This window comes from Kryptolebias marmoratus, linkage group LG20, assembly GCF_001649575.2.
Source record: "Kryptolebias marmoratus isolate JLee-2015 linkage group LG20, ASM164957v2, whole genome shotgun sequence".
NCBI classification, from domain to species: domain Eukaryota; kingdom Metazoa; phylum Chordata; class Actinopteri; order Cyprinodontiformes; family Rivulidae; genus Kryptolebias; species Kryptolebias marmoratus.
In genome coordinates this window covers 11992382-12006933 of record NC_051449.1, presented here as the reverse complement: position 1 = coordinate 12006933, position 14552 = coordinate 11992382, and the positions used below count along the sequence as shown (strand labels likewise).

Here is a 14552-nt window from a genome sequence, read left to right as displayed (position 1 = left end):
TTCCTCTGCACTGTAGTTCCTACAGATAGATGGATAGATGCGAAGTTTTGTGCTTCAGGTATTCAGTTATAAACTGAAAGAGACATGTTAAAATCAAACTGAAAATAAAAAATGAAAAAAAAGAAAAAAGTCTGAGAGCGATAAGGAGCAATGTAGCACAATAACATCTAACCCTCTCACAGTGACCAAAAAAACTAAAAGAGAAAAGATACAAACAAATAAAACAAAAATAAGCAGACAAACTTAAAAAAAAAGACTTTATGACACTCATTTTACTCATTATCACAAGTCAGCTAAAACAACAGAGTCAATTTAAAATTTAAAATAACGTAGTCAATTTAAAATAAACTTAGACTCAGTTATTATTGGCCACTGTGATATATATATAGTATTTAAAGGAATGGTTGACACAGACACTAAAAGTAGTGTGAGAGTATTAGCAGCCAGCCTCCAGACTTCAAGATTGAAAACCCCCAATCCACAGAGCTGAGACGTAACAGCAAATTGAGCTCGGGGAATGTGGCTTTGGTTTTGTTTGCTCTGGCCAGGAGATGAGCTTGACTGCTCATTACTGCTTGCTCAAAACCAGGCGAGCAACAAGAGAGGGAAGGAGAGGGAAAAAAAAGACAAAGTAGCTTGACTGTCTGTTGCTGCTTGAATACAATAATATTGACACCAGAATACAGAGCGTGCACAGAGAGTGCAGCCTGAAGAAAAAGCTGATGGTGAGCTGCAGTTCTTGGCAGGTAGCTGGGAGGTAAACAGACATTATTTTGTAGCGGTAGGAAACATGTTTTTATTACTCTGAATTTTTCAAATTAGGTGAAAACTTTTGGCTAAGACAAGTTGTTTTTATAACACTAAACAAGTCTAAATACATCTCTGAAAGGTTTGCAAGACCCTAACCCTTTTTCTATTAGTTAATAACACCCTGTCTTCCATTATTGTTAGGACTCATTAAGAAAAATGCAATTGCAGCATCATCTACTGATGTGTGAACGGCAGTTTTGACAGTTTAATTATGACATTTTGCTGTCATCATTAGTAGCTCAAGAGCTGGAGCCAAAAAGTAATTCTTGAAAGCTGACTGAACAAAAACCTCACTCTTTGATGACTAATATATTTTAAATGATGAAGCTACTTTCAAAGAAACTATGGGTAAACTAATAACGAGAAGTCAATCAAGTTTATGAGTTTTTAGGAAAAAACATGTCAAACGTTGTAATAAGATGTAACTCAAAGTCTGACAAGATGTATATTGGAGGGACTGGGAAAAATAAAAACAGATGTCATCAGGTTTTCCCAGTGTTGTGGAAAAGTGGCGGAACAATAAATGAATAAATAAATAAGATTAACAGGTTTCCCATAAATATATACTGATCCCATAAATTTTTCATCAAATAAAAATCCATTGTAAGATTTCAGATACAGACATCCATCTGGCACAGACAGAAAGAAAAACAAAGCACTAAAACTCTGAGACAGCATCAGAGGAAGTAAGCATGCAAAAAGACATGCACTTGTACAAGTCTAATCACACTGTGACTTGAAATGGAGCCCTGAGATCTCTGATTTCCTCTCCCTCCTTGGCCCTGTTGCCGCATCTTGTAAATCATTCTCAATTCACTGAAACAAGCCAGTTGGATTAGCTTGGTTTAGATCATAAACATTTGCAGCGCAGACCACCCAGGGAGCGTGCCGAGCCAAGGTTTGAGTGTGCACGAGTGTGCATGCGTGAGGGTTTGTGTCTGAAGCCTAGCTCTCCAGTTTGGAGGTGCGCATTACAAAACAGAGAGATTCAAATGTGGTCTCCCACATGTGCAGACAAGCACACACACATTTGAACATACTGGGGTTTGTGTTTAGGCCTCTGGGCGCATTGCACTGCAGGATCCTGACCTTTGTCATGGAAACCCAAATGGCCCAGTTTTAAAATGAAGGCGCTGCTGCAGAGATTCACACATTGTTTTACAGTGAAAATTAGTTTTACAGTGAAACTACAGTTGTTCATAGCGCCAAAACATCTCTTTTTAGTCTGATTTGTTTATTGTCACTTATAACATTAGTTCAAATGACAAGGAAGTGTAATATGGAAGTATTTTCTCATGACTTTCACAAATAATAAATAGTTTTTTCTCGCAAAAGTGTATTAGAACTGGTACATAGTTGAAGTGATACTTCTGTCTACACATGCATATACGATCTTAGAGCCAAACTGGTGTCAGAACCAGGAAATATCTGGGTTGGGTTTGGACAGCTACAGTTGGAAAAGCTGGGCAACTCCCTACTACAGATCACTGGCACCTTTTTCTATGAGCTGCCCATCTGCTTTAATGAGGGTCCAACCCTTTTGTGTTTCCATTACCATTTTTTCCTATTTGATGGACATTTGTGAGCATTTATTGCCAACACATGACAGTTTATTGTTGTGAACAGTATATTTTCTCGTTTTATTTGAGATTGACTTGAGGGGTAAGTGTTACAAATGTTCGAAGTCATCACATTTCCCAAAAACGGAGAGGCCAACATACTGCGGGTGTGAACTTGGCTTTCAAAGAAGTTTGTGAAGACTACTGCATGTGCAATAAAAAAAACAGAAAAAAAACAAGTTGACTGGTTGTGCTTTACAGGAACGACAATTTTTCTTATAGGGAAAGAGCACAAGAACAAATACAGCTAAGAAAAAAAATAAAAAGGTTTGAATGGAAAAGGCAGGAGAGTGCTTGACCACATTGTTTCAACACCAGTTAGCCGTCTGTCTGTGTGTCCTTTCTTGGCCACATTTTGTTTGACAGCCTGTCTGGGAGGTCCCTGAACCACAAAGAGCAAACATGCACAGACAGACTCACAACTTTACTTGCGGACACTTCACTATTCATAAGTGTATTACATTAACGTGTATTGTGACGTGTTTTTTTTTTTTTTAATAACAATTGAATTTATTCAAAATTGCTGGCATTTACTACAGTAAAGATCATCTGAAAAATTGATAAGCAGTATGTGTGGCATATGCTGCCCTTTTTTGAACTTTTCAACATTTAAAAACAGAGTTTGAATACAGTTATAAAGAAAAATCTTCCAGCAAGTGTGAAGCAATGGACGTATTATCTATTACACCATCGTGAGAAGTATAATGAATTGAAAAAAGAACAAACTGAAAAAGACAAAAACAAAAACACCACCCGATTTCACTGGTCATAATTTGAAGTTTCACACAAGATTCACACAAATTGGAAAGAAAAAAAAAAGCCCAAAGATGCAAAATCAGAACTTTTCATTAAAATTTATGGATCAGGAACAATTTAGTACATTCAGACATTTTTATACATAAATGTGTTGCTTTTTATCACCTATGGATCAAAAATACGGTCATGTTTGATCTCTATCTGTTGTCCCAGATGTGTAGTTATGCTTTTCTTCACTTTTTGCCAAAACATTGTGCATACAAATACACACACATACGCCTGAACACACACACACACACACACACCCTTCTTTTTAACCAAAATAAATGTTTATAGCATTCCAGACATTTTGTGTGTGAGACTGTATGTGTGGTCCTGTCTGCACCTAGCATGAGGTTTGAGGTTAAGGTGTTTGCCTGCTGCCGTGTGAAGCACATCGGTAGATGTGTGTGTTGCAGGGCGTGTGTGAGAGAGAATCATCCTTGTTTGCTCCTGAAACATCTGTGGAAAGAAAAGCAAGACAAAGAAAACAAAGGTAATTATGTCGAAGAAAACTGACCTCCTTAAGAGAATGAACGAATGCACTGGATTTAGCACTTTCCTGTGCTACAACTAAATCAAAACACAGAGAAGCTACTTTAAATTAAAAACTGGATTGATTTTGATAGATACTGCATTACATGAAAGTTCATACCTACAGATGCAACTGTATGTCAGCATGAAAAAAAAAACCCTGTAATAATCTCAAAATTAATATAATAATTTACCTAATCTGAACTTTATATTGATTTTTTTTCTTATAAAGCAAAGATTTGTATCCAGATAAACATGACATTAATAATATAATAAATTAGTTTGTGTTTATTTTAATCTTTGAAGTATTTTGAAAGCATCTGACCTTGTAATCTTTGGATTTTTAAGGGTTTTGGTGATTATTGTCTTCTTGATTTGTTATTCTTGTACCTTCTTTGCCTGGATGTCACACCTGTCTATTACAATTTGTCCTCCTTCCCTTTTACTCCTTGGTTTTTCTGTTTTTATCAGACCGTGTGTTTTTGTCCACGTATCTTGCTGGTTTGTCAGTTGCCCTGTTTGTCTTTGTTTTGTTGTTAGAAAGTCTTACAGAATTCCTAAACCTGCTTCCTTTGAGCCTGTGACTAGGTTCTCCCATCTAACTTAACCTACCTGCATATTTAAGGTTTATTATGTGCCACAGTCGCCTCTTGCCAGAAGAACAAAATGCATTTTTGTAATCAATTAAATAACCTTTTCACTTTTTGTCATGAACCAGTTGTCAGAGGTGGCTGTTTATATGTGTAATATAAATTAATCAGTGTGAAAAACTAAGGCTCATAAACTGTGATAGGAGCAGAGTGAGTTAACATTAGTCTCACATCATCTTGAATTCCATTATATTACTGCAGACCTGTCAGATTCTTGCAGTCCGACATGAAGTAGTGAGTTATGAGTTACGTAACGAAGTATAAAAAGGCCTAGAGTAAACTCTGCTTTCACACATGGCTGATGAAAACGTACGCACTTCAAGACAATCACCCAAAAGAACACAAATCAAAAATATTATAAAAATGTTACATTTACAATAACTGATACTTGACATTTTTATTATTATTTGTTACAAATCAGTTATTGCATAGCTATAGTAACAGTGGCAAGTCAACACTAATAACAGTGAAACTATTCTGTAGCAAATTGTTCTTCTCAAGCATTTTACAAATCTTTTAAATCCCTAAAGAGCTGCTTTTGCCAGGCACTATAAAATAACAGTTGTTTGCATTTAGAAACAATTAAATAACTAAATAGAGCAACAAAACACATACATGTGAGCAGACTGGCAAAAGGCCCCACAACAAAACCTGTTTAAATGCAAAACCCTTTAAATGCTGAACCCTAAACTTTCATTTACTTTATTACTTTTCAATAACTAACTGAATGAACTTTGATTGACCATAAATAAAGCTTGACTGAGGGTATTTGTGTTTAACCTGATTTACGATTTATAACAAAGGTTGGTGTTCAGTTTAAATCGGAAACCTCCTGAATTTGGTCTTTAATAAACTCTAATTTATTAGTGCCTCATAATCCACTTGATGGAAATAGATGGAAAGATGGAAACTTGGACTTGTTCGTTTGTTAGCTGAGAATAACAAATCTCATCTACACAAAAAGTTCATGAAGTTTCTTCTGACTTTCCATGGAGGATAAATCTTAAAGGCAACCTCCTATTTTACACCTCAGAGACATCAAGAAGTTGGTTTTATATTAGATCATAAATAGCTTTATAACCCCTTTAGGAACAAGGTTGCTTGTAGTATCAAAGAGTCTTTGGTTATCCAGGCTTGTTTGGGAAATGCAGGTACAGCGTCTTTGTTTGATTTAAGACAACTAAACCACCTGATTCGTTCAGACATTAAATTTATTTAGTTAGGGTAAGAAAAAACACTACAACTGTCTACATCACTTTCGAAATCTCCCTTTTCTGGCTCATTAAGTGAGTGAATTGGTAAGTCACCACCATCTGTAAAAGAAACAAATGTGATGAAGGCAGACAGAAACATTTAACTGTTTGGTATTATCTTTTTATTATTATTATTTTTTGTACAGCACTTTGGCCAACAGCAGTTGTTTTTAAATGAGCTATATAAATAAATTTGTTTTGACATATATGTACATACATGGAAATGTACAGTTCTTTTATTTCTTATAATATTTATTCATTTTATCTGGTCACAGTGATATACAAAATGAAAAGTTCAATACATATCATGCTTAAAAGCAAACACTTGCAGCCAATTTCAAGCAATAATGTTGATATTTTTTTATATTTGCCCCCCACAGGGCCTTTCAGGACAGCATCAGTGATGTCAAAGATGCAGGAGACAGAAAAGAGACACTAATGAGTTCATGTCTGCAGAGAAACAGTTGCTTCACTGCACAGTCGGCAGTTTAGTTTTACCAATAAAACCAATAAATATTTGAACCATTTTTCTTGTCAAAATACCAACAAATACAACCTGTTTAAGGAATTAAGAGTTGTAGAAATATTACTTTTCCTTTTTTTATTATATTATTTATTTAGGTATGTATTTATGTATACCAGTGTGTACCGGAAAAAACCCATGTACATGCAACACACATGTACAGTTTTTATAGTTTGAAGGAGAGTTTTAAAGGTTGGGAAGGTTGTGGTGAAGGTGGGGGTCAGGGTCCTTTGAGCTTCAGTCAGCATTAGATGGAGCCGGCATCTTTCTTTTTAATAACTGGACCAACCTTTTCTGATTTTGTCTTGGTTTTCTCTTTTAGTAGTTTATCCATTTGTTGTTTCAGATTTGTAATTCTGTCCACCATGTTTTCTGTGAACAGTTTCCTCTCCTCCTCCTTTGCTTGTTGTGCGTCCCTCAGGTCTGAAATGGTGTCTGAAAGTTTGGACTTCTCTTCTGTCACCTTCTGCCTTTCAGATTGAAGTTCCTGTTGGACTCTGATGACAGCTTGGTCAAAGTTTACTGCCATTTTTTTGCTGCTCATGGAGGAGATGAGATCTTTCATTCTCCCACTGCTTTTGTTGTTGTTCAAGGTGTTCCTGGAAGCGCGCCAGAGAAGCTTCGATGTTCGATGTTTCTTATACTTTCTGGGCTAAAGACTTTTCTGCCTGTTTTGTTCTCAGTAGTGAGAGACACTTCCAAGTGTGTGATGTTCTTGAGGGCGTTTGTATGAGCTGAGATCTTTTGCTGCATTCCTGCATGAAAGGCAGCTGTCTCATTCTCAGCTTTTAGAAATTGCAGCTGGTTTTGAAGCTGCTTCACCTCCTGCTGGAAACCTTTTTCTTTCCTCCACCAACTTGTGGTGTTGTTCTTTGAGCTGAGCTTGAACATTTTCCAGATTTGTTATATTTTGCTCTGACTCAGCTCGTAGCTTTTCTGCAATGTTTTCTGCCTCCTCTCTCTTGATCTTTTCAGCGTCAGTTCCAGTTTTATACTGACTGTAGAAATTGTCAGCGATGTTGGATAGTTCACTGGTGAGAGCTTCCACCTGGCTGACGAGTTTGGCGCTTTGCTGTTCCAACTCGGAGATCCTTTCATCTTTAATTGATAGTTTTTGATGAAAAAATAAAGTCAAGCTCTGAAACCATAATGAAAGTTACTGAGCTTTGACAGATATTACTTCCAGCTTCAGCCTGCAAGTTTGCAGCGCTCTGATTATCCAGAAGTTCATGTTTTTTGTCCTCTGTCAGAGTTAGTTCAGGTTCTGGAGATGATTCTAACTCCTCTGGTTTGGCTCCACCAAGTGTAAGCCCAGTAACCCCAGATGTGGGTTCGGAGGTCTCCATTGCCGCCTGGCCTGACGCAGCTGGTTCATCAGAGGTTTTCTCAGGCACTTTTTGAAGTGCTGGAAGTTGCTCCAGTGCTGGTCCAGGTGTGGTTTCTGAAGGAATCTCAGATGCACTTGCTCCCAGAGTTGAAGATTAATTTGCAGGGATCTTTTATTCTAAGCCAAGTGTAATTTTCTGGCTTTTCATAGCCTTTCTGGTGTGTTTCGGCACACACTGGTGAACTTCTCTTCGCCTCACCTGGACAGTTTCTTGTCTTTGAAGGGATGGGAAATCTTCCTCTGTAAACTTTTGGTCTGAGCCAGAATCTCCAGTTTTGATGTTACTGGAAGGACTTTCCAGAGATCCTAATGAAGGTGGAACTTTTTTTGTATAATTATAAGAAGCTGAACATTGCTCCATTTTCTTGATCCAGGCAGCGTGCATCTGTTCCTTACCCATTGGGTCACAGGTGTCCGAGTGGATGTAATCTGGCTCCTCACCCATGGGATCAAGGTTTCCAGGTCGATGTAATCTGGCTCCACACCCATAGGGTCACAGTGTTCCTAGTCACTGTACTCTGGCTGGCTTTTGGAAGTTTTCTTGTTCTTTCCAAAGGTTTTCATAGTGATGAAGGTACGGTACGATGCGGTACAATATGTAGAAACTAACAACAAACACTGAAGAGAGGTCCTACACAGGGACTTGAAATTTGTTGCTGAACACATATGTCCCAGCTTTTCACCACCCTTGAACGCACCACTACATTTGTGAATCTGGAGTGGTAAGAAAATCTCACAAGTCACACTCAAAGGCTTGTGTTGACTGATCTGTCCTCAGCAGGTCATTCTTGCACAAGCATACAAAACTTGTGGCACACATCTGTGAATAACTTGAGACTAATTTATTTTTATAGAAATCCATCTTCCCACAAACACACACCAACAAAAAACCAGAAAGTGTAACAGCCTCTCTCAGCTCTGTACAGTACTGTACATGTTAAGAGCCCTTTCTTAAACACAACACACCACTTTGGTCTCAAATGGTGATATTCCAAGAATGACATACACAGAAAGCACCAGTGAATGAGCACCACCTGCTGGTCAGATACAGGTATTGCGACTTCACTTTTTAACAGCACTGGGTGTTAAATTCAGTAATGACCACCGTGTTTGCAAAGATCTAACAAATATCTTTAACAAACAAAAAAAATAGATTACATACTAAAATGATCACATCATGCCTTTTTTAAAAACCTTGCTAATTTGTATTTGAGGCGACACATGTATAACTTATTTCTTTTTTAATTCCGAAAAACCTCTATGAATAGAAGTCAGATGACTTGTTAGTGACAAAGTGAAAGTGGAAGTATCAATCAATGAGATACCAAACATAGTGACTCCCTTTTAGATGAACAAAGGTGGCCTAAATTCTCTCCAAGAAGTCGACCTTCTCAGGAGTCAGAATATTGGATTATTTTTATTCTAGTGCTGCCACATGCTATTTAAATGAAGTTGCTGTTCAAATCTAAAATCACAAAGGCTTTCGGGATGGCATATTAGGCATGAAAGTTTAAATCTGATCCTCAAAAGTGTGTGTCAAATGCTCTGAGGGGGATCTTCTCTGGACATGATGTGACTGACCTTGTTGCTTTTAACCCATTCACAGTCCTGCCTTGCTTCACTGGCGGATGTCACAGTGTCACCCACAGGGAAGAGGGAGCTAATAGACAAACATATTTGCAGATACACACACGCCCAGCACATCACAGCATCCTCATACACATCCCTGGCAAAGCCAATGCGATGCAACTGCTTACTCTATTGTCAAATTCCTTCCCTCCCTCCTTCTCCCACTCTTCTCCCCCCCCTCACAGTCCCAGTCTCTGCCCAGATCCCAGATAGCTGCCCCCCGCTCTTTTCTCCTAGTTGTCATAGAGACGGCTAACAAAGCCATCACTTTTACCAATTTCCTCAGAGACAGGTGCTGGCACAATGACTGCTTCCTCGCCGGCTGAAAGGGGAAGGGGCAAGAGGGGTCCATGGGAACTCCAGGCGGACACTCTGAGGGCCGTCCAAGTGTCCTCCTCCCTGGGTCCAGCCGAGAAAAGAAGGCTAATTTGTTGTCCCTGTTTTCCCAGGGAGGGGGGATGCAGAAGAAAAGAGGTGGAGGAAGGGGGGGTTAACGCAGCTGGGGGTATATGGGGGGGTGGCAAGTGGGTAGGAGAAAATGAGGCAGAGGGTAAGACAGAGCATATGCAAAGGGGTGTCCACCAGTTTTCACAACAGACCGCCTAATATCAGTCTCCTCTTACTTTCCTCCACCGGTAGGTGGAAAGCTCCTTTTATCTCTTCGTGTTCCGTCGTCTGGCAGCATCTCTCGTTCTGCTGCCAGAAATCTCTGAGCCTGAAAACAATGACAAGTCTTGACATCCTGGCACGATGGATCAATTAAGCTTTTAAGCAAGCGTTGATTTCTTTCTTTTTGTGGTGCTTCGTGTGTGTGTGTGTGTGTGGATCTGGATGCGATTGCTAAGTTGAAAAGCTGAATGAATAATCTTTAAAGTTTTAAGATATTTAAAAAATAGTAATAATAATGCCCAGACTCCTTTCAGAAGAATAGGTTGGAGATGTGCATTTGCCTATTAAGATGCTGCAGCACATGAACAATGTTTTTCCAACTGATGACCATACTGAGGGTAATTGCTGTTGTAAAAATATAAAATATGTACATCGTATCATAGTAAATCCTTATAATGCTGCCGGATAAGCTGTAAGTCATTGTTTACCAAAGCCTGTCTGACTTTCTGAAAGAGGGGCTGTCTGTTGAAACAGCTACAACGTATTTGTTGCCCCTCTTAGAGGAAAAGCCGTGTGTGTGTGTGTGTGTGTGAACATTTGTGTGTTCTTATGAAGCTTTGTGGGTCTGTGCGCTCCTCTGAGCCAGCCTTTGTCTGAATAGACCATACAAATAGTTTTCTTGGTAGCACAAAACTTTTGAAGCAGCATGTAAAGCACTTACGTTCTGTAAAAGGAGGTGCTATTCAGCTGAAAAAAAGACCTGAATGGTCATTATACTGAAGTGTGTGTGTCTGTGAAAGAAGAAGAAGAAGAGAGAGATGTTCTGAATAACTTGCATCAGCAAAAAGCACACGCCTATGCATGAATTATTGGATTTTGAGAAACAAATATGTTTATGCGCTCTAAGAAAATTTAAGTTTTGTTTAATCTGCACAATTTATTTTCCTTAAATTTATTGTTTCTCGTTCATTTTAAATTGTCAAAATAAGATGGTTTTGCTGTATTAAAACAACATGAGATATTGAACAACTGAATACTTTTAATTAAATTCAACTTAACCACGTTGCCTAAAATACAGAGTTCCTTTTACTGAATAAAAACTGCCCCAAGGTGTTTACCTATGCATTACTCTTGAGGCACTATGTCAAAATTTAGAAGAAGCACTAATTTAATTAAATATAAAAAATCACAATATTTGTCTTTTAATTAGATTTTTACACTGAAGGTTCATTCTGTTGTGTGGTTGATGCTGATTTCTCCAGCCAGAACTGCTGAATGGACTATATGGTCTACTTGTAGAGTGCAAAACACAAATAATTTTACGTTTGGTTTACAATTGGGACCCCTGAGTCCTGTTGCTTTTTTCTGTACATGAAGAGAGCAGCTGGTTTATATAATTAAAGTGGCAAGCTGAAGATGACATGAGAAGCTTAGCTTGAAACAGAAAGGTACAAACAGGGGTCAACTTGAATAGAATAATCTGGTGATTATTAAATATTTTATTGCCTTCCAAATCAGGGATGTTGGGAAATTTACAATGAGCAATGTGGTCGTTTTACCACTAGAGGCCGCTAATGTTGGAGCTGAGGTTTTCTAATCCAACAACATTTTATGAAAACACTTTTTGTCTTTATTGTTTATTGTCAATTTAATCAAATTTGGGACGGTTTTTTTCCCATTTCAGACAAGGTCCAGATGTTCATATGTGGTTGATCTAGTTTAAACATGTTAACAACCTTCAAAACAAGTCACCATTAGATCCCACTGACTAACAGCAGGATGTTTCTGAGCTGCCAATGGAAATCTCAGATGTCATACATGCTCAGGTCTATGTTTAGCACTTATTTGAAATGTTATATGCTGTGTCATAAGGAGGGAAAAGCCACCAGGACTGAGTAAAAGATGAGGTAATGATTTATGCAACCTAAAATTGTCTTTTTTTTTTTACTAGTCTTTACAGTTTTCAGTTGTAAAAACTCTGATTACAAGTAAAAGAGTGAATGAAGATTTATTTTAGAAAGTTGAAACAAAGTAAATATTAATGTAAAACAAGAGAAAATCATGATTTTAAGTTTCTTCATAAAACAAGTGGTTTAAAACAGTATGCTGATTTGGACCCCGAGATCTTCAGGTTGAAGTTCCGTTTCATTTGTTGAACTGAAGAAATATTACTTTTATGATATCTGTGACTCATTAATCCCCCTGTGGCATCTTACAACATACAGTCGTGTGTTTGAGTTATGAGGGGGCATCACTTCCTGTCATGAGTTCATCTGAGTTGTCGCGGATTCTGTTACAGATCAGTCTTGTTTCTTCCTGTAAGTCATAGTTACCGTCGCCTAAACATTATGCATATAAAGCATGACTGGAAACAGTTACTCATCACTAAAAAAAATCCTTTTTTTGAAAATAATAAAAAAAAAAAATTTCAACCTAAAAAAAGACTTCATGTTTGATTAAAATGTGTCGAGATGTGTAATGTTCAAAATAAACAACAGTTTATGCCGTCTAGAGAAATTATTTGTATACCTTAACATATTTATCCATGACTGCAGATTAATGGGTAACATTTATTTATATTTGTCTTCTATAAAAAAACTTTAAAGCAGCTGTGTATATCTGAGACAAATGAGTGTAAAAACTGGGTTCATATAATACAAAATGCATACTACTTATTTGTTACAATTCTGATATAATCAGAAAAAAAACATCCAAATTAAAATATATAACAAAACAAAATGAACATAAATGGTTGCACATTCTAGATGTCTTTCATTCTGCTCACCACATAGCAAAACTAACAACAACAACAACAACAACAAACAAACAAACAAACAAACAAACAAACAAAAAACCCAGAGAGAAAATTATAAAGGATAATCAAGATGAGAATATGAAAAAACCCTGAAATCTAAATTCTGTCCAGCAGGTGTCAGTATAACATTAAATTAAAACGGTTTAAGTCAGAAGCTGCAAATGCAGTGCATGAAATACACAATCTTTTCTTTTTAAATGTTCATTTCACACACATTCATTTAAAATGCCCCTTTATCCCAGCCTCATCACAAATAAAGTCATTTCCTTTGTGTCTCGAAAGGATTCAGGTTGATCTCTTCTATATTTCTGTTTGCCGGTTTGTGCTCAAGCTATGACTTTATATTAGATATCATGGACTTTGATGCAAATCCCAAGCTGCAAAATCTTGCACAGCAGAAAAACACAGAGGAAACCAACAGTTGTGAATGTCCGATGCTTCAGGCTTTTGCTTTTTATCATCTTAATATTAAATATTCTTTGTCTTTAGGATAAACATATATTTTTAGCCATTTGGAAGTAGCAGTAGCTGTCTATTATGACTCACTACATGAAAGATGAAGGAGGACAATAATGTTTTGCCTGTATTTGTGTGTGAGCATATTTGTCTGTTAACAAAATATCTCATGTACCACTGGACATATTTTGCTGAAACATGCAGAAAGTAATCTCTGGATGTACATCTACAACTGATTACCTTTTGGAGCCAATCCAATTCAAGATGGCCACCACAGGCAACGGATACTAGATTACACAAAAATTACTATGATTCAGTCAATTTTACAGATACTGAAGTAAAATTTGATGTGGTTGTAGATCAGACTTAATCACAACACATACCCTAAGTTCTTCTCATTGCATAAGATTTTTGCTTAAAACCTTGGCATTAACTGCTAGGGTCAACTATTGCTTGTCTGTTTGCAAAATATCTCATGAACTACAGGACAGATTTTGAAGAAACTTTCAGAAAGCAATGATTGATTTAACATCTGCAAGTGGTTACCTTTGGAGTCTATCCAGTTCAAGATGGCCACCACAGCCAACTGACCTTAAAACACACAAAAATGACTATAACTTTGTGAATTTTTTAGAAATTAACTTATAATTTTGTGTGGCAGTAGCTGAGATGTATTCACAACACATCACACAATATCGCATGAAATTACATAACATTTTTTTTTTCAAGGTTGGACCAAAACAGCTTCAAGACAAGCTCAGTCATGTGACATGGTGTTCTGATATGAGGTCAGTCTCTTGTTGGATTTTGGACCAGTGATGCTTCTGTGTGCAAAACGCACCTTTTCCGGCTGTTCATAGTGCCTCCTTTTTTTTCCAAAAATACATTTAATTTGCTCACTGTTGTGGTTGATAACCTAAAAAGACCAAAACGGTACCAGCTGAGATGATTCATGATGGGAGGCCTGATTCAGCTGGGAACAATCAGCACTGAAACATGGATCACAACACCTGGTACTCTCATTATGTCACCTCAGCCTCATGCATTTTAATGAGAGCCTAATTAATGTTGCAACTGGCCTGCATACAAAGCCTGATTTGCATGCTTTATCACATTTTATTATTCTACTCTTCCCACTAACTGACCTGACAAACTGCAAAGATTGCAGGTGAAGCTCCTACAACATACATGTGTGTGTATGAATGATCCACCTTTCTGGAAAATATGTTTATCTTCGCATTTTGTACACATAAAGAAAGCATCTGTTCCATTCTGAACTTTGGTTTGTTGGAGGTCCGACACAGCCTGAAGGGAAGTTTGATTTGCGATTGATTGGCAGGTTTGCAAAGTCTAGATGTGCTCAGGCCTGCAGATTAATCTGTAAATGTGCTGTTTTGTGACGCAATGTCGTATCTGAGCCTCATTAAAGTTGCCTTTTTGTGTGTCAGCTCATGTTTTTTTTTCTTTTAATC

At 37.4% G+C, this 14552-nt stretch overlaps 1 long non-coding RNA gene across 1 annotated transcript; it reads right to left on the bottom strand.

Moving 5' to 3' along the window:
* Positions 1–2973: 2973 nt before the first annotated feature.
* Positions 2974–14047, bottom strand: LOC112450725. The gene is made up of 3 exons (XR_003039392.2): positions 13922–14047; positions 13627–13671; positions 2974–3686 (listed from the first exon to the last, which is right to left on the bottom strand). It is a non-coding gene; the product is annotated as an uncharacterized LOC112450725 (long non-coding RNA).
* Between the last annotated feature and the right edge of the window lie 505 nt (positions 14048–14552).